This window comes from Fundulus heteroclitus, chromosome 13, assembly GCF_011125445.2.
Source record: "Fundulus heteroclitus isolate FHET01 chromosome 13, MU-UCD_Fhet_4.1, whole genome shotgun sequence".
Lineage (NCBI taxonomy): Eukaryota > Metazoa > Chordata > Actinopteri > Cyprinodontiformes > Fundulidae > Fundulus > Fundulus heteroclitus.
In genome coordinates, this window is record NC_046373.1 from 21,780,613 (window position 1) to 21,804,373 (window position 23,761).

The following is a 23,761-nucleotide window of genomic DNA, read 5'->3' on the forward strand; positions in this document are numbered from 1 at the left end:
AATGCATTCATGAATTTAGAAGATCTTCACAGGGAGTGGACTGAGACAGGAGCTGGTACATAGAGAGACAAATCCTACATACGGGCTGCAAATGTCGGATTCCTTGTGTTAAGCCACTCCGGAACCAGAGACATCGTCAGAACCGTCTGACCTGGGCTAAGAAGAACAAGAACTGGACTGTTACTCAGTGGTCCAAACCCAAGCTTTTCAGATCAAAGCAAAGTTTGCTTTTCATTTGGAAATCAAAGTCCCTGATTGTGGAGGAACAGTGCAGAGCCACAGAATCCACGTTGTTTGAAGTCCAGTGAGAAGTTTCCTCAGTCAGTGATGGTTTGGGGTGCATGTCATCTGCTGGTGTTGGTCCACTGTGGTTTCAGGAACCCACAATGAACGCATCTACCCGGACCGTTTAGAGCCCTTCATGCCTCCCTCTGCAGTCAAGCTTCATGTGGATTATTTCTTTTTCCAGGAGGACTTTTTACCTGCTACCACTGCCAAAGGTACCAAAAGCTGCTTGATGTTCCTGTTCTTGATTGGCCAGAAAACTCTCCTGACCTGAACCCCATAGCAAATCTTCGGGCTGTTGTCAAGAGGAAAACGAGAGACACCAGACCCAACTAGGCAGATTAGCAGAAGACTGCTATAAAAGCAACCTGGGCTTCTATTACATGTCAGCAGAGCCACAGGCTGGTCGCCTCCATGCCACAGTGATGCAGCAATTCATGGAAAAGGAGCGGCAAGAATTTAGTGCATAGAAATAAACATCCTTTTCAGAAGCCTCACATTTCTGTGTGAAATATATTTTCTTACTGATCTTATGTGAATCTTATTTGGTTTAAATTATCGGCAGGTCATATTCATCCGAACTACAGAAAACAATGGCTTGAAATATTTTACTCTATGTGTAATTTATATAAACTTATACAATACAGTAAAGGTGTTTCAAGAAATTTGTGACAAAAATATTTAGGTTATTCATCATTTAATTTTTTTTTAGCCAAACCTTTAGGATTTATATTTGGTGAACCCCCATTATATCTAAAGTCACTTTTTAACTTTAGTCTGTACTCTAGTACCCTTACCAGTCCTCTTGTGCCCAAAGTTTTTAATTTGTATCTGCCTTGTATGCTGCCCCTTGTCCAGGTTGGCCTTTTAAATTTCCCCACTGACCTTCCGGGTTAAATACAAATAAATACAGAAAGGCTGTTAGGACTTTCTAGTGAGCCAAATTTCATGTTCTTGGATCCTGGGAATAAGCTGGAGTACCAAGAGAGAACACCAGTATGCATGGAGAGAACAGGCAATCTCTGCACAAGAAGTTCCTGGCTGGGAATCGAACTCAGCACCTCCTTGCTGTTGTTTCCTTGCTGCAAAGCAAACAGCGGCAGCAAAGAACAGCACTAAAAGAAAACCCTGAACAACTCCTTAAAAATTCCTGGCAATGAAATAAAGGGTTCTGAAAATGTTGTACAAGTGAGCAAAAAAAGTCATCCTAAAGTCCAAAAAACAAAAACTTCCACCTGAAAGCCTGAAGAAAGGAGGATCAAGACCCCTTTAAAATATTAAAGATATAAAAAAAAAACTGGGATGGCTGAAGACGTTTTTGAATCTAAAATATACAGTTCACAATAAAACATCACAGTTGCAGTAACACTGTTATATTTACACCCAGCGGCCACTTTATTAAGCACACTTGTTCCAATTACTTTAACAACAAATACAGAATCGGCAAATCACACGGCAGCAACTCAATGCATTTAGCGATCTAGACGTGGTGAAGGCAACCGGCTGAAGTTGAAACTGTTCCTTAAAAGAAGAGGGGAGGATTTCAGGTGACTGGTCTATGTCAGAAACTCCTCATCTGCTGGGATTTGTTATACGCACAAACAACTGTCACGTTAAAAGAGAATGATCACAAAAAAAGAAAGAAAATACCCAAAAAGTATTGAAAATTGCAGCAGATGCGCTACAGCAGTGGAAGACCACAACAGGAACACACTAAGCAGGCAAGGTGTCTGACTTAACTGGGGTTTTGTGATTAAAAGATCTGTATTTGGTGTAAATAAAGCATAGATCCTTCCTGACCTGCATTCCTGCTTTAGTGGTGTAAAGGTGTGGCAGATCTGTTCCTGTCACTCTCTGGTCCGCTTAGTTAAACACCACAAACCTCCTCAGTGACGGCTGCTAACCGTGCTCATCACTTTAAGACCACAGCGACCATCTTCTAATGGCTGCCTCCAGCCGGATAAAGCATCATGTTACAAAGATCACATCTCCGGTTTTGTGAACATGACTATTAGTTCCTGGTACTCCAGCGGACTGCGCAGTAACCAGACCTAAATCCAATAGAGCATCTTTGGGATGTGGTGGAACTGGAGACCAGTCCGCAGCAACGGGGTGACGCTCTGATGCCAATAGAGACCAAAATCTCTTAAAAATGCTTCTGAGACAACGTTGAATATAAGCAACGTATAATTAAGGCAGTTCTGAAGGCAAAAGGTGGGTTTGAAAGTAATAGAAAGGTGTGCCTAAATACACTTAATGCTTCATAAAGGTGACAGAACTTGATGTTTCACATACATCTCTTTATTTCTTCATGGTTGGAATAAAAAAGGTTTTTTGATTCTCCAACATACGAGGCAAGGTATCCCTTATAAAGTGACCTGTATGTGGAGGGGGAAAAAAACACAGGTGACTTAAGACGTTTGCACAGCTCACATTAAAACACTGAAGTTGCAGTCAAGCCGCGCTGTATTTTAGCCACCCGGAGGGACGACGAGGACATTTCATCAAATTTATTTTTGACCCGAGTTGAAAGCTTAGCCTTCCGCCAGGAGTGTTTTCACACAAGCCACTAATCTATAACCCGCAAACCAAAAATTAAAAGAAGCCTTTTGCAATTTTGTTGTAACACTCACATAAATCACCCAGACCTCAACGTCTGCTCAAATGAATGACCTCCTCGTTAATTTGCACCGAGGCGCTTAATGAGGAACACATTACTGGAAGTCAACCTCGGGCAGAAGCGTCACCAGCTAACAAACTGGAGTGACACGGCAGCGGCGGCCCTCTTGATGGGAAAACTACGAGTGGAGGAGTGTTGCTCGCCGAGTGTCACCATGCCTCATAAGCCAGCATAATCCTCCGCGCTGCCATTTTGGTGGCGCAACACTCGGGGGGGGCCGGGTGAAGAGGCCATCCTCATTTTTTATCAGCCAATTAGCTCAGAAGAGAGGGGACTAATTAGCGGGGCTGGCTGGGAGGCAGGCCAGGATCCTGCGGTCGGCCAGCAGTCATCGCCGGAGTGTGTTGGTGATGGAGAGGCCCGCGTGTCGTTCCAGAGAGCTCTCCTCGACTTTGCGGCCGCCCTGTTAAGTTCTTTGTGAAACGGTTTATATGTAGGACGGTTTTGTCGACTGCCTGAAGGTGAATGTGTTCCCTAAATCGTCCATCTGTTGCTTTTAGCGCCGTCACAGTTTCTTCTTTCAGGAATCCTTCAGAAGCCTCTCGGCTTACTAACGTCGCCTCTCCTGCCTTTGTTTATGCCTGGAGGAGCTCTCTGTTAATTGCTTCCAAATCTGATGGAGATCGTGGCGGGTTGTTAAATGACACTCGAAACCAGGAAATGCGGGTAATTTGAGTAGATGTATGCACTATTTTTAAACAGATTGCATCCCCATTATTAGCTTCTTTTCTATGTGGGTGAGATGAGATTCAGTGGCTTGAGAAGACTATTGTGTTAACAGCCCTGCCATCAAAGCACCATATACTCCTACTTTATCCCCTGTATCCAAGCTGTTTTGGAACATTTTGTGGCTGTGTGGTCTCAGATCGATGGTGCTGAGGACTGGGAATACTTCCAACGAGCTTTGCTGCTCTCCGCTCCCTCATCCTTCCTTGTGTTTACTTCTAATATACCCACCACAGAAAATAAAAATCCCCTCTTTTCTTCCTCTTCCTCAGAGCTGTGTCGGTTCCTGAAACATGAGAAGACAAGAAAGGCTCTGGAGCCGAGAAACCTTAGAAGCTGGACAAAGCAACATATGTCAAACATCCTCGCTTTTTTATTTTTTTTTATTTTCCAGAAAAGAGGAAAGCATCCCTTTGGTGTCAATTCTTCCTTTTCAGGAACTGAAATTCTCATGTAGTGCTAGTTATGAGCAGTGTAGTTTATATCAAGTGGAAAGGAGGCATTTACAGTGGCTCAAACATTGTTCCATATTCCAGCGTACAGTTTAATGAAATCATGCTATGAGTAAAAAAAATGAAAACGCAAATTAATGCGGTTTATAGCAATGTCAATAAATTACATCACTGGAAAGTTAATTTTGGTAATTCTTAACACATTGACAAACTGCATCTCAAAAGTTAATGTCATTTTATTTTGTTGATTACGGTTAATAAAAAGCTAAAACTTAGCTTCTCTATCTCTGAGCATAAGATTAAACAGGACAAATAAAAAAGAATTTAGTAACGACCCCATATAACTATATAGTATAACCATTAAGAAAACAACAAAAAACATACATTCATCGTAAAATTAAAACAATATGTCTCAACAATATATGTCCTGTTATATTAGCAGACATAAACGTTGTAGTGGGCCATCTGCCAGCAGTACCGCAGAACTAGCAGAAAGCAAGATGGCGGCAATTGACGCAGCTACTTTAAGAGCGAGTAGACCGTCCTGCAATGCCACGCCGTAAAGTGACAGTTCGGCATGTTGCTGACTCGCTCGGCTCCGTGGCTTCTCCTAGTGTATTCACTGCATGAATGTGCATTCTCATACTTTCAGTCACGTGGTGTTGGCATTGTAAAAAGCACTCTGTTTACTAACAAACAGAGCAAAAACACAGAAATAAAATATAATAGGCTTACAGGGTGTGATCATTTAATCGAAAACCTTTGTATGCAACCAGAGTGAGCTACCGGCGTAGAAATTTCTAACGTCAAACAGGCAGAAATGTTGTGATATGGCCCAAACAATCCTGTGGCAGAGCGATGACCGTCCACCGACACGCTCCACGGGAAAAAAAAGCAACAAAAGGTCACTGCTACAGAAACTGGCTGTACAGAGTGCTGTTCCAGCATAAAAATGGGAAATTGAGTGGAAGGAAAAAGTGTTGTAAAAGGTGAAAAAGCAGCAGGTCTTTTTAAGCAACTCAGCCGTGCCGCAGGTGGGTTTGTGGGTGTAGAACACACAAATAGACGTCCCAGAATGTTAGGGTTCACCATGGACGGCCCTGTTTCACCAAGTAAGATATTGTGCAAAACAATTTCTTTGTTACATTTTAACATGTTCTCAATAATATATTATTTAGGCACAGAAAAGCTCAAATAAAACAGTTTTTTAAAGAATGGTCATATAGAATCCTTGTTAAGGGACTATATAAACTCATCACTTTTTCTTAAGATTGTTGTCACAATTTATTTCAACTGTAAAAGATCTATGAGTGTTGCTATGGGTGCTGAGATGACAGTAACATGCCATGCATGACAGTGCACCAAAAACAACTAGACCCAATTGAACTGAGTGAAAACAGAAGACACCAGTTTTAGTTTACAGTTCAAAAATCTCCGGACTGGACATTCAAAACAACCTGACCTGCGAGAAATAACGAGTTTTACTTGTTAATTTTTTTTATATAAGTTCAGGCAGCTTTAAATAAAACAAACAACAAAACTCCTGTTTGCATTCTTTTCTGTTTAGACAGGTCTGGCTCACTGTATTCCTAACAGAAAATTAGCAATATTGTGGGATAGTTTTAGTTAAAAACTGACTGATGCTCGAAACCATTCAGTTAAATTAAAAAGAAAAGTAATCCCAGGTGAAGATGCTGCCATCACTGTGTTTTATTGTGGGTAAACACATTATTTTTTTCCACTCACCTTTCAGAATAGCTCAAAGTTACATTTTGGTGTCATCACTCCACAACATAGTCTCCTACAGGCCTTTAGGAGAGTTTAGGGTGTTTTGTTTGTAATACAAAATACTTTTGTCGCAGAGCCCAACTCCTTAGTGCAGAAATGTTGAATACAGAAGACTACAGTCCCTAGTTGAACATAAGCGCTTTGTGGAGGTTTTTAATACCGCTGTTAGCCTCTTGCCAACCTCCCAGACCAGTTTCTCCTTTTGTCTTTTTAATAATGTCACTGTTGTCCCATTTTTTTATTATTATTATTGGTGACCATTTTGTATAATTTATCTGACTATTCCTTTGTACAATGGCATTGTTTTAATCCTTTATATCCTCTCAGCAAATTGTCGCTTTAGGATGCAAATTACAAAATCTAACAATAGCAGCTGAATGTTATTTTAGGTTCATCAGCCTACCCAAACGTTTATGGCAAGTATGAACTAAGAAAGCTTAAATGCTGAAATTAAAGTAGTTTTGGCATTTAAGCTTTTAAAATGAGAGGTAACAGAAATGTTGTACACTTATTTAAGAAATTCTATAATATTTAACTTTTTAAGTAAATGTGTCAAATGTGTCTTTAACGGCATCTCAACAATGTGAATTAGATAAGATCAAACCTACTCCTATCGCATGACACCGATTTAATTTTTTCCAAAACCCTGACTGAGCAAATAAACCAAGCAGTTGTTTAAACAAACACCTGGATTACTGGCGACCAAGGCTTTTCTGGCACTGATAAACGCCGTGTGAAAATCCCTTCCCAACAGAGGCAGCCGCCCGCCATTAAAGACTTGCAAATTCAGGCCGCGGTAAACAAATACGCACGGCTGGAAGGTAATCTGTGGGTTCAGGGAGTTTCAGGCAGAGCGAAGACAAAACACCCTTTGAGAGTCTTCAGGCTTCTGCTGATCAGGTGCTGATAAACTTCTCTGTGGATGATGTAACAAGCTGGGCTCCTTCATCGACAAAGGGTATATGTGTGTGTTCGTGTGAAGGCAGGCACAGAAGCTAATGACTATAAATACTAAACCTCTGGAGTGTTTGGGCAGGTGAAGGTATGCACCTGTCCTTTATATATATATACTTGAGAGGCCACCTTATAATGTCAAAAAAAAAAAAACCTCACACATCCAGTTACAGTTTACCAGTTTTGTGTTTTCTCATGTTTTATTTCATTTATTGCAGCGGGGTCATGTGGTATAACTATCAGATGTAAGTATCTTAACTGATGTACACGTCTTTTTGAGCAATCTCAATTTAGAAAATCTGGGAAATGTAACTGCAAAGCTAACCACTGCAAAAATACATTTTCACCACCAACGGTCCTGTCTCACCAACTAAGATGTTGTGCAAAACAAAAAAAATGTTGTTGCATGTTCACATTCTCAATAACTCATTAATCATTAGGCATAGAAAAGCTCAAACTAAAGGCCCCCCATATACTTGCGTGGACATGAGTCCGCGGATGTCCGCACATACTCCAGGCAGACTCCGCACAGACAGGTACACCCTGAGCTCAATTTTTACGTGTCACACTATAAACTGCTCAGGGTCAAGAAGTCTTCACATCGAGTTTTATATGCGACACTGAGGTGCTCCAAGCAGGCGGTCGCAGGTACGCGCGGCATCACACTCCCAATAGGTACGCTCGACTATGAAGGGTAAAACGTCCGCGGAGTCTGCGCGGCTGACAGTATCCTACTCAGGGAGAGGGAAGTGCTGCTGTGGGTTCCTTGGTCTCAAAGCACTCAACTAGTGACCCAGTTCTCAATCTCTCACAGCTGTAGGAATCGAGACTGCTAACACATATTGATTGAAATAAAGCACTGCCCTAAAGTAAACAACTACATTTCTTTATTCCCTTTTCTGGTGCCATTCAAATTGTTAAATAGGACCTATTATGCTTCATTTTAAACCAGTTAGGATAGGTCTATGGGCTAAACAAAACATATTCATTACATTCGCCTTCACGGCTGATTACAGCAACTCTAGTCAGTCACAGCAGGTCCACCCATGTGCCGCTGCACATTACTGAAGCGTCCCAGAAGCACTGGAAGTCAGTTGATGAAAAGCAAAGTGGATCCAGTGGAGTTTTGAAGTAAAAGACTACATGTGCAGAGTTTTACACTTAAATATCAACATGTATGTAATAACAAACTCTGTTCATACAGTTAATCAGCTGCCATAATACAAAATGAGCACTGAATCAAATAAAATACCTAAAAAACGAAATATTTGAACTCACCCATGATATATCCAAAGAAAATAAGGTAAAGTGATTATATAACAAGCAGACACATGAGACATGGGTAGTATTGGCCAAATAACCACTTCACTTGTTTATTGCTCTATTTAAAGCCTATAAGTACCTCACTAATCGCGAGATGACGCAATCCTGGCATGATCCGAGACCAACCGTGCAGCAGTGTGCTGCTCGTACTGATGGTAGGAGACATAACTAAACTGTTAGAGTTGATCCTAGGACTGAGCCTTGAGGTAGTCCACAGTGAGGTACTGCAGGGTGAGATATTATATTGTTTGGTGAGACAAAGAAGCTCCTGTCAGTCAGATAAGAAGAGATCCAACATTGTACCAGTCATCCCAACCATATCCATAAATCTGTTTATCAAGATAGGGTGATTTATCTTTACATATACGCCTTTACATAGGGATAACATGTAAATCGCTTACTGCATTCGCCTTGTCCGCCTTCGGCGTGAACGTACCTTAACAGGATTAAAACAATGCATCTTTCAGTATCACCAACTCTAAACAGGTGGGTTTTCAGTCTTGATTTAAAGGAACTCAGTGTTTCGGCTGTTTTGCAACTTTCTGGATGTTTGTTCCAGATTTGTGGAGCATAGAAGGTGAATACTGCTTCTCCATGTTTGGTTCTGGTTGTGGGTATGCAGAGTAGACCATAACCAGAAGATTTGAGGGGTCTGGAAGATTGATACAGCAAGAACAGGTCTTTAATATATTTTGATGCTAAGCAACTCAGTGATTTATGAACTTACAGAAGTAAGTCTATTCTCTGAGCTACAGGGAGCCAGTGTAAGTTAGAACCGGGGTGATGTGCTCTACTTCCTGGTTTTAGTGAGAACACGAGCAGCAGCATTCTGGATCCGCTGCAGTTGTCTGATTGAGTTTTTGGGCAGACCTGTGAAGACCCAATGTTGCAGTAATCAATGCGACTAAAGATAAATGCATAGATGAGTTGCTTTAGATCTCGTTGGGACATCAGTCTTTTAACCCTAGAAATGTTCTTCAGGTGGTAGAAAGCTGACTTTGTAACTGTTTAGGTTTAGGTCTGATTCCATCATTATACCCAGATTTCAGGCCTGGCCACTAGTTTGTAGTTGTAATAACTGAAGCTGCGTGCTGACTCTAATTAGTTCCTCTTTAGGTCTAAAGATAATAACTTCAGTTTTGTTCTGTTCATCTGGAGAAGGTTTTGGCACATCCATGCATTGATTTGTTCTAAGCATCTGTTTAGTGCATGGATAGGTTCAGAGTCACCTGGTGACATTGTAATGTAGAGCTGTGTATCATCTGCGTAGTTATGGTGACTTGTATTATTTTATACAAGCACTTTGTATTGTCTTGTACTGAATTGTGCTATATAAATAAATTTGCCTTGCCTTGCCTTGCCTAATATTGTTTATTGTTATAACCTTAGCTAGTGGGAGCATATAAGTATTGAATAGAAGGGGTTCCAGGATTGAACCTTGGGGTACCCCACATGTGACTTTCAGCAAGAAAGTACTTACTACTAAGCACACAAGAATGTAGTTGCGTACGTGGATATTGAGAAAAGCCCTCTGAATAGCTGTTAGCTTGACTCTGAATAGCTGTTAGCTTTACTTTGAGTAGCTCAAACTTGATTGGTCTGGCTACCTATGTTACACGTATGATTTTAGTACTTTTGTACAAGTAGCCTTTAAAGCATAACACAAAAACCAAGACAAAAGTTTGATGTCATGTATGTCATTGTCTTCATAGTATGACAAGAAATTTGCAAAATTAATTCAGCAACACTGTTTTTAATTTGATAGAGAGGAGCACAAATCTTTGAGGTATTCATGGTCAATCCTTTAACCTCCATGCTGCTTGCTTGGAAGAGAAATGTTTTCCTGGATATGTTGGTGGTTCAAAAGTTGATGGAGATAGAAATACATTCATTATGTAATGAAGCTGTTGTCAAAGGACTGACCTCCCTCCTAACCTGAGGCAATTATTTATTTCCATACTGTTATCCGTCCTCTTACCTGACAATCACAAATGGACCAGTGACAAACGGGCCAGAGGTTTAGCTGAGAGCTCTGACTGATGAAGCTGTAGCAAGTGAGTGGGAGTGAACCTCCACTTAGGATTTTCTGTTCTCAGACTGCCAGCCTCACGGACTGCTTGAGGCTACTGAATGCTAAATGGTGTAGCCTTGGCTATCCTCTCAAAAGTGCTGCTCAGTCTGTGTGTGGGATGCCTAGTGATCTCCGCATTCTTTATTTACTTTAAGTGACCTTTCGACTCCCGAGCCAAGATCGCTTTAGGGCAAACTGAGCTGGGTTTAAATGTTTAGGGGGTGTGGGAGGGAGGACGTCGTTTGTTGCCAGGGCCCTGAGTGAACTGCTCTGAAACTCCACAGTTTTTAACCCCAGATCTCTACAGGGAAGTGCTGGCCAGCAGGCAGCAGCAAATGAAGCGTTTCAGGGTAGATGTGGTGATAGGTTTTTGTCCTCATTAAAACAGAAATCCCTGCCACTGCTTTCTCATTTGTATTCCACAGCAATTCATTCGAGGTGGATTTTGATTTGGGGGATATGGATGGTGTAAGGCCACTGAAGCCAGGAGGCAGAGGATGCATCTCACAGTTTCATCTTACGCAAAGCCCTGAAAGAGAAACTTGACATTATACTGTGCCCTCACTTACTTTCAAACTTTGCAATTAAGAACAAACCTCTTTCTTGGCTAAATAGAATAAAAGCAGGGTCTAACATACACCCCAATAAAGTACCTACTATTAAGCACACTCAGGGATGAATGTGCCAATCACTTGAAACATCGGCCCTACTTCTCTGAGCTGAAACATAATGAGTGCTGGTGTCATTAAATCTACCAAGCTGATATTAAATCAGAACCTTTCAAAGGAGCTCATACCGATATTGCTCCAGAAAGTGCTGATGCTGCTGTGGGACCTGCAGGCTACAGTACGGAAAGGATTTTGCATCCATTCAGAGATTCTCTAATTCCCCCTGGGCACTACACTGCAAAGTAATCCACTTAATTTACAATTACCCATGCAAGCCACACTCATACGGAATGATAAATGTGCTCAAGTAATCCCACTGATATAGCTGGTGAAGGAAAAACTCAGACCATCTAGACTTTGAAAGGGTAGGTTGGATGCTTTCATGCAGTGCTGCAGAAACAGTATTTGAAGATGATTTTTTTTTGTTTTTTTTACCATTTTTTTTTACTTTTGGTCACAGCTAAATGTTTTAGATCAAACATATCTTATTTCAGTAACTACAAACATCAGTTTTAAAGTGATAAGTTAATTTGTTAAAGGGAAAAAAACTATCCTGTACTATGAGAGAAAGTAATCGCTCTCCTCATCAAATCAGGTATTGACTGTTCTTAACCATGTTTTTGAGTTCAACTTCACCAGCTGTACAACGACTTAATTACTGTCAGACCCGCAGAATCAAGAAATCACTTAACCAGAACCTGAAAGAAATAGTGAACGAATAAAAGACAAAGTCACTGAAATCAATCTGAAAGGGAAGATGCAGATAAAGCAATAAAAGTCAACCTCTGTTACACCCCTGACATGCAAAGTCACAGTCCCAGTTAGCTGAACTGCATTGGGGCAAGCCAGCTCCACGGGTCGAGGGAGCAACGTAGTGATGAAGTATTCTTTTTTTTGCCAATTGCCAGCCGCAGGATTCATAAGCATAAACAAGATGGAAATAGGAGAGTAGGAGGGTGAGAAATACATAACATACATTGAAGCATTTGCTCCGCCACTAATAGGATTGCTATGCCGTTTGTCCGCCATTAACGTTTTGATAAGAATATATGGGGAGATATTTGTGCAAACATTGATGCCGCTTGACACGTGTCGTCCCACACTTCCAGCTATATTGTTTAAACTCACAAAGTGTGTTTTATGAAGTGCTAGAGTGAGCTCAGATGCAGCTTCTACGCACAGGTTTACGATGCTAATATTTTCTGAAAGAGGCCATCATCCACAAAAGGAGAGGACATGGAACAGTGGGACACCTTATCAGTAGGTAAGCCTTCCAGCTTCTCCAGAAGCTCATCAATGACACAAGGAGGTCACAAAAAACACAGAGAAACATCTAAAGCACAGCAGGCCTCACTTGCTTCAGGTAAGTTCAGTGTTCATGATTCAACAACAGTTTTTTCTGTGGGTTAAAAACCCCTGCTGATCACCAATAACACAGAGGCCCATTTCAAATTTGCCAAAAGAAATCCTAAGACTTATGGGGAAAAACTGTTAACCGAGCAACAACAGCATTCAGAGAAAAAACATAATACCAACAAACAAACATTGTGGTGGTAGTGTAATTGTATGGGACAGCATTGCTGCTTTAGGACTTTGATGACTTGCTGTAAATAATGGAACCGTAAATTTTGCTCTGTAGAAGAAAATCCTGACATCGTATATCTGGCCAAACGTTCATGACCTTAAGGGCAATTGGGTCAAGCATCAGGACACTGAACGATTCTGAATGGCCCAGTCAAAATCTGAACTTAAAACCGATTAAGATGCTATGGCATAACTTTAAATATGACGTTTATGTTCAAAACCCATCAAGTGTGGCTTAAATAAAACAATTCTGCAAAGAATAGTGGGCTAAAATGTCTCCACGGTAAGGTGGTCAAAATAGCCAATAACTCAATATCTCAGGTATGCAGTTCTTTGCCATGGAAGTCCGTTGAGTGTTCTCAGCTCTCTCCAGCAGGGCGCAGCCTAAGCTGTTTCCCCATCTACACCAATGGGGTACCGCGCACGTGACGTCACCGTCTCAAGAGCAACGCCCCTTTTGCCGCTTAGGTAGGGCATACAGGAGAGAACGCACGGATAACCCAGCTATTACAAGCGCAACAGAACCAGCGATAAGACCGACTTTACAGCCGTTAAACTTTCCCAAGACGATGTCCCAGGCACACGGTTTACTGGTCGCACTGTCGAAGAACACACCAACCTTCAGTTCAAACGATGGCTTGAGGTTCGAGGGCTTAAAAAGACTGGAAAACTGGCCGAGTTGATGAACGGTAAGCTTTGTTGTTTTTTCCTGCGCGGCGATCATGGCAGCGTCGGACGTTTTTTTTTTTTGTTGTTGTTTGCAATCACCGTCCAGGAATGGGTATATGTTTAATGTTTGTCTCATTTGAAATGTTTTTGAGTAAGCTATCCTGGTAGCAGGCTATCATGTTAGCGCCTGCTACCATGATAGCCTATATGCTATCATGGTAGCAGGCGCTACTTTATTAACATGTCGGCCACCAAAATACTCTTACCTTGACTTGATGTCGCTGGAATTGGGTCAGGATGTTCTTCGGTTGTGCCCTTTCCTCCGACAAAATGCTTGCTACATATGTACTTGAATTTGGTAACTTTTTCCGGGTTGAACTGTTGTGTAGGCCGACCGCCCCGGTGTTCCAAGCGTACACATTTCTCCTTGGCAGTCTTGAAGAAAACATCCTTCATATGTGGCCGATCAGCGTAACTCGAGTCGCTGTTGCACGTTCCATAGCAACAATGTTTAAAAACCATGGTCTTACATTTGGAAAAAGCAGTCGTTTACCGAGTAAAACCTAGGCTAACGCACGTCTCTTTTACAGCAAAACAACGGCGGCTTTCCGGAGTTTGCCCCACTGCGTACCACGTGATGTGACGTCATCGTGACGTTGTGTTTCTAAAAATAGCTCGCGCGCGGTACCCCATTAGGAGGAGCATTTTAGGGGGGTGGAGACGGATGGGAGCTATCAGAGCATTAACTCACCCAGAGCAGTATCTGACCAGATCCAAGCTTCAAGTAGATCCATGGTTCCTAGTTTTCCTCGACCCTTACTCCTTGTTCTCTCCCTCAGGTACACCACGCTGAAACCTGGCATCTGGTACTCCTTCAGAAGATCGCTCACTCAAGAATCAGTTTCAAGTCCCAAGAGCCTTCAACCAGTACTCCTGTGGCCCAGCTGGCGTCCTCGGTTACCATCACCACACAGCCTGTCCACTCTCCAACGCTGAGATCCGTCAAGCCTCCAGCCACACTTCCCTACAGCCCACCAAAGCTGACCACCACCTGCCTCATCACATCTGGTTAGCCACAAACAGCCTCTACTGCACCATCTTGCCTTGCTGCTTGTTTCCAGTGGTCACTCCTGTCCACTCTGTTCCCCACAGTCTGCAACCAGAGCCTATCCAGTCGGCCAGTTACCAGGGCCACTTCACTTCTCTCCCACTACCCTAACCTTCAATAAACGCTTCTGTCTCGTTGTTTGCTACTTCAGGGTCAATCATGGTTGTTTCACTTCTTACAACCGCAACCCTCCAGTGTCAGACACATTTATCTCAAAAATGATCTGCGGCTGGAAGTATAAACTAACATTTCAAGTACACCCAGTAAAAAAAGATGCAACCATCTTTATAGATAAGATAAACACAAAAGCATTTAATGGAGGAACTTTCCCCATCAGGCAGATGGACGAGAAAAATATAAATACTTAACTATGCCCCATCCTAGCTACAAGCTAAGGCTACGACACTGGTGTCTGAGAATCACTTAAAAAGGTAAGTAAAGCTTCTCGACCCGCAGCAATGAAGTAACAAACTTGCCCAATGACATAAGCTAAAGCTGTTTAAATATCAGCTTCACGAGTACGGATCACAGTGCTTCGTTATGCTGTGGTACAAATTAACGCACAAAAAGTAGCTATGTATTTATTAGCTGATGGCTAATAAATACTAAAGCAACAAAAGAAACCATTGTGCCCCCCTCCATTACTCCACCATTAAGTTGTTAAAGCAATTGGAAGCTAATGTGGCTAATAATAAGACTAGTTATGGTAGAGCCAGGCTGAAGGTGACACTAGCCATGATTCCATCCAATTGTCATGTGAATTTTGAGCAAACTTTTAAATTGTTACAAAAAGAAAATACAAATTAGGCATGCCTTCATCTACTGGTTTGTAGCGAATTAACCAGGCTACGCAAAGCGGCATTTTGTGAGAAGTTGATGTTACACATAAACAGAAAGTAGAGGTTGCAAACGAGCATGGACCACACATCTGAAAACAAGGAGAGAAGTTTTCAGGAATGTGTTGCTACTGGGCATGTTGTAATTGCTTTGTCATGTCAACTAGTATTGGTGATTACGTGTAGCCTGGAGAAGTAAAGAAAAAAAAAACACAATTCTTTGATTATGGGAATATCCCAGAGGATGCCAACAGCAGAAACAGCTTATCAGTCATGTGAGGTAAATGTTCGCTATGTCTGAACTTCCTCTGCAGATGCAAAATTGAGGAAGTAATTAAAATTTTGCCATTTTATTTAATCTTTTCTAATGCGACGCCTCAAAGTATGCATAGAAAACTGTTGCTGGAAACACGGGTACTTAAAGCACAAAAAATACAAACAATGCTGCTGTTGTTGATCACTAGAGAAAATATAATGCAAAATTACCAGAAAGACAAAAAATTATCCAGAGCTGCTACTGAATACATTTGCATAGACCGGCTCCTCGTTTACACTATGAAAAATATGTTCTGTATGCACCAGATACATGTTTGTTTTAAAACAATTTATAATGATCCTTTATCTGTTCCTCAGTAGGGAAATTTATTCGTATCAACAGCAAACTGACAGGCAAATGACAGCACACTCTGGCACATTAAAGAGAAGGAATTATAATGCAATAAAATAATTGCATACCTGAATCAAAGGTACACACTTCCATATAATTAACATTTATACTGTTAATGTTATCTGGTCTATTCTTTTGCCAAACTGGGAAGTGACACATATATATTTCTCTAAGCGAGGGCTGAACTCTCCCCTACTTATTGGCTTTGCCCTAATTAAGAAAGTTATGTTTGTCATATTGTAAATAATTTTTGCTCTGAACTAGAAATAACAGTGCCTTCAAATTTTTTTTTACTACAGTATTGAAAATGGTATTTTTCTTAGTATCAGTACGAAGTTTGAAATTCTGCTCTTCTGGGCTTTTTTTAACCTTCAACCTTACTTTTAATGTACCAACCACTGTCCAGTGTGTTGCTGAAAACTGCTGGGAGGGGATTACTGACTATGATTTTACGTGGCAACCCACGTGAGTGGTTCTGATTTTGCACCTGCAGCCAGAACATGTTTGATTGCTACATTGTGTTAGGAAAGAAAACTGAAAGCATTTGTTGCTTTCTAGGGATTTGAATCTGGATTGCATGACTATTTCATCATGTGGCATGGATGCAAGGCATATTTTGGAGCAGTTTCATTACACTAATGTACACTTCAAAGTGACATTTGTCAGTCTTCGTTTTATTCTAAACAGACATGATAGAGAATGAAAAATTGCACCAAAATGCAATCCTTTAATTAGCAAAATCTGAACAAAGCACAGAGCAATAAAATTATATTTAAAAAAGTCAGTAAAGCAAAAACCTTACAACTAAAATAATTGGAATCCATTAAAAAATTTGAAAACCCATTTAATAAACAGTTTAAATTGCACCAAACCAGGTATTTATGCTTCTCTTAACTCAAGTGTCACTGAGAGCATACAAGTCTCTAATAGCACTTTGACAGGACTTGATTACACTACTCTAGATAGGAGGAATGAAAGAAATTGAAAACTGTACTTTTGTAAAATATTTTCCATTCATGTACTGGACCTAAATTTCTTTATCAATTTCTTTATAAGCTGTTCTCAAGTGGAGCCTTTGGTTGTGCCTATGCCTTTCCTAGTGGAGTTCATAAAGAATGCTGAAGTGACAGATCAGGTCAGCAAGCTAAATCTTTCATCTACTTAGTTTTAAAAAACAAAAATGAATCCTATCAAGCCTGTAATGAATTGCAAGGGAGAGACGCAGTAGCAACAGAAATGCTATATACTCACATTTTCCTGTTTCTCTTAAATAACAAATAAATCAACAGCCACTGACTAGAAAGAAAACAAATATGCGCACTTAATGCTCCTTGTTTATAAAGAAGAAAAAATTATATATATATATATATATATATATATATATATATATATATATATATATATATATATATATATATATATATATATATATATATATATATATGTTTGTGTGTTTCTAGCTCTCAGTTGCTCCCCTGTTTGACAAATGAAAAAAAATTTACCCCTCCCTACACACACACACACACACACACACACACACACACACACAAAATGGATCAGAAATGTAACTCTTATTGTTTTCCTTGTTAATCCATTGGAGCCGTTGCTCTTGAAGATTACCCAGAATCCATTTTACATTTTATAACAAAAGTTTCTAATAACTACAATTTAATACGGCCACTTCTTATAAACTATATAATATTAACAAGATTATAAAGGGTCTTTAGCCTGGGACATATGGAACTAGAATAGTCTCATTATTCACAATTATACATGCACAGGCCAAGATCCACACACACCTCAATAGCAGGATTATGAAAGTCCTCATTGATCTTTTTAACTGTAACACCTGCACTGTATTTTCTGGAGAACAAAAAGGTAAGGCTGGTGGTAAGCAAACAGCAGGAGTCCAGCAGGGGGCCCTTCAGATGCTTGAACGTCAGTCATTCAAAGGATTTCAATACCACAGATGTCAGGGTGACAGGTTGTAGTCATTTAACCCTCTGGCGGTGCGTTTCTTGAGGACCGTGATGACTATGGAGTGCCTGAAGCAGGAAGAAACTTTACGAGGCTCAGGAGACTTGTTGAAGATCTCAGTGAAGACTGGTGGCATTTGGCCACCTCAGGTCTTCAGAGAAAAGATGGAAATAATTTCAGGTCCTTTTGACATCTTCCTTAGTTAACTTTAGTACAGGTAGGGGGGTCAGTCATGTGAGGGGGGTTGTAGAGTTGTTGGTGGATGTTGCAGGTAGTTTGAGTGGGAGTAAGGTATGAAAGACTGGTTTTCAAACATTCAAGATAAGCTGTTGAGGTCGCCAACCAGTTGTGGTGGTCCTCACAGCATGGGGGAGATGAGCTACTGTAGCCTGTAATGTTGTTCAAGGTCCTCCAGACTGTAGCAGGTTTGTTAGCAGAGAATATGCTTTTTAAGTTCTCACTGTAGACAAGCTGTTCAAGCTATTAGCTGTTCTAATCTCCATGGTAAGTTTGTTCCTGGCCTGTTTATACAAGGCACAGTCTCCACTGCTGTAAGCCTCTTCTTTCGCCTGACACAGCTTTCTCAGATGTGAAGAAAAATAATGTTTATTGCTGTGATATAAGGAAAAAGTACTGGTCTGCCTACAGATTGTTTACCTAAACTGAGCACTGTGAACAACAAAGTCTTTTTAAAAGTATATACGTTACTGTTAAAATTTCAGGTTTTTTCAAACTGAATAAAATTGAAACCATGATAAATCAAATCCCATGAATCCTAATTATTGGGACTATGATCGCAGTTATAAAAAAAAATGCTGGTGTGTCACTTGGTAGGTAGTTGCAGTGATCCCAGTTAAAATGAGGCAACTCTAGCTACGTCTGCTGAATTAGCCATGTTGGCATTCTAAACTATGTTAGCTAGGCTGCTATCTTAGCTATATTTTAGTCATCTTAGCAAGTACAGTTAAGAAATGTAAAACCCCAAGATTTTGTTTAGGAATAAACTTTCTCAAACACAAATCCTGTTTTCCACTCATCATACTCACATGTGATCAAACTGCTCGCAACAGCTTAATATTTAAACAAGGATCTTGAATTGAACAGTGGATGTAAATCTATCCTAAAAGACCATCAGTAAATTAATTAAAAATTGTGTACGAATAACTGCTTTTTGTAACTCCAGAAGATTAAAAGCTGCCATGATGTATAATCTGAACATTACGGCGCTGGAGGGAAAGCAGGAGGATCAGCTGAATTAAGATGGATTTGTTCTTTGGGATTATGCGAACGTTGGTGTGGAATTTCACGTTGATCCCCCTTGGATCAAGATGTAGAGCTGACCTGTGCCAGCTACAGTAAAATCCCAAGTTTTCCTTTTATTTATATATTTCAGCTCTTTTGATACTTTTTTTAAATTTACTCCCACAGCATTCTCTAGGTTGGAAGAAAAAAATCTTTAAATGTTTTGTCTACGTGTTGACCCAAGTTCTGCTCCACTCCTTCCACTTCCGTTTACCCCTGCACACACATTTGATTGGTCCCTATTTTAGTCTCTGGAGATGGATATGCAAATCAATCTCCTTTCACTTTTTAATCACTCCCTCTTGCTTCTTTTCTTGTTTCTCTTTTCACTTTGACTTAACCTCTCTGACCTTTTGACTCAGTCAATTGTGCTCCTGGCTTTGTCTGTCTTGATTCACACAATTTAATTGCCCATGTCCCTGTCACCAGAATTAATGAAATCTTTAGTCACAGGATGATTTGTTAATATTTACCGGAGGAAGAGAGGAACAAAGATAGCTGACAAAAAAAAAGAAAGGCTATATATTTTTAGCTTTTTGTGGATGGTGGTTATTACCCTGTAGCCAAATAGCTCAATCAGCCCTTACTAACGGGGAATAAATCACACGTCAACCTCAACAAACACAACGGAGAAACACATTTCTTTTGTTCTAGTCTGTGCATCGCTTGCTGTTGAAAGCCTTTGTGGGAGAGCTGCGAAGGGAACACAGCAGATCAAAGCCTTTTTATCCTTACCCTCTTGCATAGCAGTTCCTCATGCAGCAAGCAACAGATGTTGGTGATGAGTTGACGGCGGAGAAAACGATGCAGGGAGAAGGCTTAGAATGACATGTGAGAACATGCTATGGCTGCTGCTTTGACTGAGTAGGGTTAATTATGGATGGCCTGCTCTGCCGGCGAGGGCAACAGGGACGGTCGAGGCCGGGCTGCCTTCTGGCTACGTGTGTGTTAGGTCTTCTTATGTTTTATTACTGCTGGAGGATGACTTGGACTGCTGGAGCTCCACATAGGATTTTAAACAAGCTTTCTGACATAGTAAGTTAACAGCAATTTCAGTTGATGTTTTACGGCTGACCCATTTTACGAGCAGGTTATTAGGGAGACATATCCTCTGATGAGCTGATATAAAAACTTAACCAACTCGACTGAAGAGAGAAATCTGAGCCTAAAAAGGAAATGTGGCAACATGGATTCCGCTTCATGTTCTTAAAGGACTAGAGGTTTGGGAAACGCGTTATGCCATTATGTAGAATAAACACAACAGGCGTAACCCATCAGCCATTCTTAAAGTCTGTTATAGTAAAAAATAAAAAATAAAATACGATAAAGATACATTGAAGAAAAGCAATTACTTGAATCACTTGAAAATCAAATGTTTTACGTTTAATGGCATACATTTAGGAAACGCACAACTGACCTCTTCAAACAAGCAACATATTAAAAATAGACAAAGATACAGAGCATTCAGCCCACAAGATGAAATTATATGAAATATGTATTTGGGTTAAAAAAAAAAAATCACAATATTTTGGGAAAAGCTTAGAATCTCTGTTTTCATAATTAAAGATTTTACAAATAACAAAATATGTTTTAAGGAACCTGACTAATTCCCTCCAGGTTTTACTAAGTTAAGTTAAAAGTTAAGGCAGTCCTAATGTCTGAGTCTGTTACACGTTACAATAATGTGACTGAGTGCATATTTGCACATTAACTTATCAGGATATTATCCTTATATAAAAGGTTTAAATTTACGGCACAGAATTTACTGCAGGCATGAATGTGGGGATGACTTTTGGTACTCAGCACGAGTCTTACCAGACCCTAACGACTATTTTGCATGCTTGGGCTTCTCATCAAGTGTGTTTGGCCAGTGCAGCAAAGTGACTGACTTCATCTCTATATATAAAAATAAAAAAATGTGTGTGTGTGTGTGTGTGTGTGCGTGCGTGCTTGTGTGTGCGTGTGTGTGTGTGTGAGAAAATACTATGTCTGTTGTGTCTACCTGTATATATTATTTGTGTGAATTCTGAGCCAGCGTCTATTTCAAAGAAATTTCACGCACGGTGACAATAAAAGAGTCTTGATTCTTGATGTAGATGTATTGAAAATGCTTTGATGTTATATACAAATTTCAAACACTTTTTTAAATAATCGTTGTTACGCACAGAATTATTTAATCCAACATCACCACTAGATCATGAACCGGAATCTCAAATCCACTCTGTACTCCTGAGAAAACAAATGATCCTCTAGATGTGATAGAAAGCCAATGCTCTGCGGCTAACTTCAAGCTGCATCCGTCTCCAATAATTCATGCAATGGGATCAAGGATGTGGAATTCAGAGTGTCCATTACTTTCGCTGTAACATTTTATTTTTATTCCTCCTATTTAAAGGACCACCTGAGCATCTAGGAATAAACTTTCAAAGCTCTAAGAGTGTCCCCGTGTGGTCAAAAATAATCATAACAAAATTAATCAGAAAGTAGGTCCTGCTGTCAGTTTCACTGTCTGTTTCAATCATCTGGAATGCTGAGGTTAATATCTTTATGAGTACAAATAGAACAGCACAGGATTATGTGATTAGTATTGAGTCGCTGCAGCGACATTTGAGTCACAGTTGCATCGATTCGTCAAAGGACGAACATGTGGTATAGCTGTGAGCCTCCTTCAGTACAATTTGGTAACTTACAAAAAAAAATCTTTTGCAGTCTGGCTTATTTGGGGATCAAACTGTGCATAAAAGAGTGTCAAATGCATAGTAAGGTAATTCCAGAGTGTTATTTTGTTATGTCTTTTAATGGCACTTAAACAAAGGGCTGGAACATTACTTGTAGTGGTTGGCAAGAAGTTATTCCTTACACAGAACCAACCACGCAAGAAATACTCCTGCTGAAGTGTGTTACTTTAGTCCGTGTGTGTGCCGTTGATGGTAGATGTTTGACAAATTGGTTTGTTCTGACATAAATGATTCACTTCAAATTCCTTATCTTAAACAAAGGCTCATCTTGGCTGACCAAACAATTACTCCAGCTTGTGTTTAATGATGTTTTACCAGAGAGGTATGGACTGAAATAAAGTGATGCCAGCATGAAGCAAAATCCGTCAAAGCATTTAGTCCATTTACTAAAGGGAAAGTTGTCCAAATCAAAAGCAGCGTTGGATGTCATTTTATGTAACACAAGCTTAAAATCTGGGCTCATTAATCATTTCTTCTCAAGTCAAAGTTATAGGGGAATACTTCTCTCGTTTCACCATGTTCTTTGCTCCTTTTCTCTCAACTACTCTCCTCATCAGCACCATTTGTCATCTGTTGATATTCTGGCATGCCTCATCACCCGCGTTACTCCTCCCTGCTCATTTGCTTACTAATTTGTTTGGATCACAGAGGAGGGGGAGAAAAGGGACAGGGACAAACGGAAAGGTTAGGTATGGAAGGAAATAAACGGAGAAAGAGTGGGAGTGGAAGAAAAGGGAACACGAAAAGCTGTAAAGCAAGTTTGATTAAATCATTTAGCTGTTTAGCAGTTAGGGAGTTCCTCATAGAGCTCTCACCGAGAGCGCCATGAATGCCACGGCAGGCACATTATTGCCACATGCTAGCTTGCCCCGGGGCAAACAGGCTCAGTGATAGGAACCTTTTCTGTTGACTCTGATGGCAAAGCACGCACATGTCACCCGTTAAACACTTACAGGAAACCGCTGCTTTCCCATGACTGGTGCCAGGTCAAGTCAGCAGATTTTTGTGACTCCTTGTTACATTTTCTGACTAAAACTTAAGGGACACATTGTCATATCAAAAGAGAAAGAACAATATTGTGATAGCTAAAGGTAAAGGGCATACGAGGTAGAATCTAGGGCAAGGAGCCGATTATCAACATATCCTGCAAAGTTATGGCCTAAATATTTCTAGCCTCCATTGGTCTACTTGTGTGAGAATAAACATACAGTATTCAGTTTCTTCTCGAGAACTAAAACGACCCCTTTTAACAGGGAGAAGAAGTAGCTCAAGTCCTTGAAAGAAACTGATATCCTGTCCTGGTGGGCAGATGCTTACCCATACCACCCAGCCAGGCATAGCATGAACAAACTACATGGGACCATTCCTGGGGACTGACCAACCCAGTAGCAGTGGGCTGCTAAGTAAAGGATCAGGTTGTTGCTTAAGGCCAGAAATGTTATATTTTAACTTTAAAGGTATAAAAGAGCATCTCATAATGTATTTGAACTCAATTTTACAAAGGTAACTCTTTTTTTCTTTGGTCCTTTCTTCCTTATTATTTTGCCTTTTGCCCAGAAAATTCGAATGTCGCAGAAATGTTTTTTATATGACGATCACTTCTTGGCCTACGTAATTAAAGGGAAGGCTGCTGACTTCACAGTTGGTCCAATGCAGAGCCAGTGATGCCCTCCACATGGACGCTAACACACAAGAGGTTGTTGCTAAGCAGTTTACTATTAAGAGTATTGTATCCAAGCATATTAACGGAAAGTTGAGTGAAAGGATAAAGTGCGGCTGACACAGGGTCACAAGCAAAAAGAAAAACTATAGTCTTTCAAGGATTATAAAGCAAAGCCCATTCAAAGATTTAAGGGAGATAATTTGCTTCAAAAGCACATGTAGACCTATTGAGGACATGGACAACTATCACATTGCTTGTGTTAATATCCTT